The following is a 4,562-nucleotide window of genomic DNA, read 5'->3' as shown; positions in this document are numbered from 1 at the left end:
AAAAAAAAAAAAATTAAAAATTTTTGGCGGGATAACTGCCGCTTAATTATTTTGAACTTAGGCGATGGAAAGTATATTCCGTCGACTAAGTTCAAATATTTTAAGCGGCAGTTATGCCCCCCAAAAATTTTGAATTTTTTTCGGCTCTATTCTATAACTTTCAGCTCTCTCTCCCTCATTCTCTTCATCTCTCTCTCCCTAGCTCGTCTGCTTGCTCTCTCTCTCCGTCGTCTGGTTGCTCCCCCACCACAGCTGCGCCTCCTCCTCCTCCTTCGCCGCGGCACCTCCTCCTCCTCCAAGGAGCGCCGCCTCCTCCTCCTCCTCCTCTTCTCGGCGGCAACTCCTTCTCCTCCTCTTCTTGGCGACACCTCCTCCTCCTCCTCTTCTCGGCGGCACCTCCTCCTCCTCTAAGCAGCGTCTCCTCCTCCTCCTCCAAGCAGCGTCTCCTCTTCCTCCTCCTCGCGGGGTGGTTGACGTCCGGACGGTTACTCTCCGCGGCATAAGTAAGGCAATAGATCGTCGTACGTGCGGTTCCTTGATGGTAGAATCCCGGCGAGTTTAGCGTATGAGGTGGAGTGGAGTTGTTCGGGAACACATAAACATAACCGTCGTGGTCGCCGGAGAAGAGGAAGAGAAAGGAAAAAAAAAAGACCTAAAAAAATGAAAAAAAACCGCCAGTTATTCTAAAACAAAAATTTGAATTTTTACTTCCGTTGACTAAGATCTTAGGAGACGGAAATATTCCGTCGGCTAAGAAAAACTTAGTCGACGGAAAAGTAATTTCCGTCGACTAAGTTCGGTCGACTAAAATCTTGGCAGACGAAAATATTCTGTCAACTAAGTTCCACTTAGCCGACGGAATTGATGATTCCATCGGCTATTGTCTTACTATTGTCTTAGCAGACGACGCTTAGCCGACGGATCTTAGCCGACGGAATTTCCGTCAGTTAAGATCTTTGCAGACGAAATATATGTCTTAACCGACGGAACGGTTCCGTCGGCTAATAGCCATAATCCAGTAGTGAGCGTGGGTTTCACTCCCCTTTATCAATGAACAATTCTTAAGCCACGTTCACTTCACTCTCTATTTCCACTCATAACGTTACAATATATATGTTTGATCATTTGAAAGGAAAAATCAAATTAGATCAACGACACCATTTAGCGACATCATCAAAGCATAATACTTTTTAGTCATTATTATGAAAAAAAAAAATCTTAACGTTTTTACTTTCTTGAATTGATCTTTTAGATATCCTATTTTTTTGGTTGTCTGATCTTATCTGCAAGTCTTCATCAGATGTTTTATTCCTTCTCTTCTCTTTTTCACGGCCTGTCCTCTTTACCATAGCTCTCACGTCCCCTTCGATTGAAATAAATCTTTTCAATCTGATTACGGTTTCCAACAAGCATAGTTAACGTAAGCTTTGGCCATTTTAATCGTTGTTAGCTTCTTCCTTATTATTATGAGAATGAAATATATATGAATAGCATGTTTGGAATTGAAGTTTAGGGAAGTGGATTCAACAACCAAATTAAAGATGTTTCAAACTTTCAAACGGAAGGTAAGTAATCAATTATTAAGGGTGCTGAAATTTATACACCCATTTTTACAAACCACACACCCCTTTGTTTTTTTGATAATATCATGCCTCACTTCTTTTTTCACTTTCTGAAATGCCCTCCAGTTAGTTTTTTTATTTATTTTTCTTCTCTCTTTATCCTACTCCAACGACCCGACATGCCAGACGTGGTTCACTTGCCCAGTTCTTCACCTTCACCTTCGCAAACAACCAATGATGATGTAAATACCCTCAATAGCTCCATTCCCCTCCAGCAAGGATTAAAATCTCTGCGATATATCCGATATATCCTCCGATATCTCCCTTTTTCGAATGACCGATATATCTTTAGAGGTCAATATCTTATCTTCCACCGTATCTACGATATTTCCCCGATATTTAGGAAATATCATCAAATATCTCCGATATTTAGGAAATATCTCCGACATTTATGATATTTTCGATATATCACTAACATATTAAAAAAATATCTGTAAAAAATTAAAATGTTATTCGGAAGAGAAGTAACTAATTCCCTCGAGGTGTATCCCAATGACGAGTGGTGGTCTCGACTTGAAACTGCAACTGCCAATGGAATCAACGTACAAAAGGTATTATCTGAAGAAGTTGTTGGAAAACCAGAAGATAATTTAGACAGTGATGATGCATGGGACGGCATAGCAACTCCGGATAGTTCAGATGATGATGAAGATGGTGGAAGCGGAAAAAGTGGTGGAAATACTGGCACCGGGTTTGTATATGGACAATCTTCTACAGTTGGTGGATTGAACAATTTTTCATCTGAAGAAAATTACGATCATGCGTCCCATGATCATGGCTATAGAAGTACTAGGTATGGAGCGCAAGAGGATACCATGTATGGGAGGAGGACTAAAGGTCCAAATGATGATCAAGATGTTGCTTCAGTTGCGCTAAGTTTTGATTCTATCAGTTTAGGTAGTGGGACTGGAACCTCAAATGAATCCCAAGAAGGCAACAATCAATATGGCTATAATGTTTATGGCTATAATCAATGCGCGGAAGTCAGTGATCAGTCATCCAGTTTCCATCATCCTTACTATCCACTTATAGGGGAAACAGTCGGCAGCTCCAAAGACATATATGATTATCATATTCAACACTACAATTTGTACTATATGAGTCATATGTCTTGGTCTGATTATTGTACTTTTGTGGATCAGCGTGTGTCTTATGACTCTTATCAACAACCTAAATTCTCATTTTGGATGTAGATGAAGTTGATATTTGTAATATTTATATATAAATTCAATAAATTAAATATTTCAGAAAAAAAAATTCTTCCCAAAATACCGATATTTTTTTCCCGGGTTTCCCCGATATATCCGAAATCTCCTTTTTTCAACGGACCGATATATCTACCGATACCGATATTTTAATCCTTGCCCTCCAGCAGCCCCTCAATCTCCTCCCTCTTCTCTTTCTCCTCCAAACCTCTAATACACTCTAAAAACTCAGTTAGATCAATGAAAGAAGAAATACCTCAACCCGAAAATAATGCAAGTCACCCCCAATGATCTGGAAAAGCTAATCTGTCTTTCCAAGATCTGTCTTCTGAAATTTCAAACTTTTTGACATAATTCTAATTCTGAAAATCGACCAAACAAACTCCTCAATCCACTAAATGAAGTACTCACACACACAGTTTCTTTTAACTATAATTGAGTACAATTGATGGAATTCTCCATCTTGATCAACAATTTGCTGAACAATAATCATGCAATTCTCATCAGCCCTTTATTGGGTAGCTGTAAGTCATAGCTCAAAAAGAAAAATTCAATCTCAAAATTCATCCCACAAACTATCATTTATCTCCTATCAACATTCCCAGCCAATTTCAATGTCATTCACTATACATGGGGTCAGAGATCAAAACCCAGAAATCAAACATCAAATAAACTCAGAAAACAATCAAAGCTGAATTCTTTGCTTATGTAAATGAATTGAAACAAAACCAAACTAACCCACAACAAAAACCCAGAACTTCATTTGTACTCGATTCCCATTTCCAATCAATTTACAACTTCCATAAAAAAGTAAAAGAAAGACTTACACTTTTGGTAGTTAGATGATGTTGTTGGTCATTTTGAGATTGGGAAAGAGAGGGCAAAAAAGCAAAGGCAGGGACAAAGACCCCAAAGGTTATGAGGGAGAGGACCAGGAAGAGAACAAAAAAAAACTAAAAGAAATAAAGAAACACAGTGGAGGGTATTGCAGGTGTTATAAACTAAGAATGAGATAGAGAGAAAAGAGAAGAACAAAATGTACGAGGAGGAAGAAGTGTCACTTTCATTTTCATTAGGTTCCTTTATATAGGAGTATGATTTACATATTAAGGACATAACTAATGAGTATTTACAAGGACATCCACATATATTATAATATTTACAACACTCCCCCTTGGATGTCCATTAATAATCTGATGTTGGACGCGCTTAGTGTTGTCTCGTTAAAAACCTTGCCAGGTAATAAAAACCCTATGGGAAAAAACAACCCTGGTCGAAGGAGAAAAAGAGTGCAACGCGCATATGTCCTAGGTAGCATACTTCTGGATACTCCCCCTGATGAGATTCTCCCCCTGATTGTTGTAAGCTTCATGTACAGTAAATAACAATTTGATTTGTCTATCACTGAAGTGAGATCTTGTTCGTTTTGCATACAATGGCTCATCACAAGATTTTCATACTTGCAAAGTGAAGACAATACCAACAGAGCTATACAATTTAATAGGTCTTACCTCATGTTATAATGTTATAAACAACCTCACATGTTCAAATTTATATATTATGTAAAAATTAAGCAATAGAAGCTAATTAACACATTACTATGTATGATTCAAAACCATTGGAATATTAACATGGCATATCTAGCCACTCATATCAATATCTTCGTTTATTGATTGATACATCTCGTATATGCTCTTCAAGAGCTTTAAGCAATTCATAACTTCGCGAAAGTTAG

The sequence above is a fragment of the Fragaria vesca genome, linkage group LG6, assembly GCF_000184155.1.
Source record: "Fragaria vesca subsp. vesca linkage group LG6, FraVesHawaii_1.0, whole genome shotgun sequence".
NCBI classification, from domain to species: domain Eukaryota; kingdom Viridiplantae; phylum Streptophyta; class Magnoliopsida; order Rosales; family Rosaceae; genus Fragaria; species Fragaria vesca.
The sequence above is the reverse complement of the archived record's forward strand: the minus strand, read 5'-3'. Positions refer to the sequence as shown.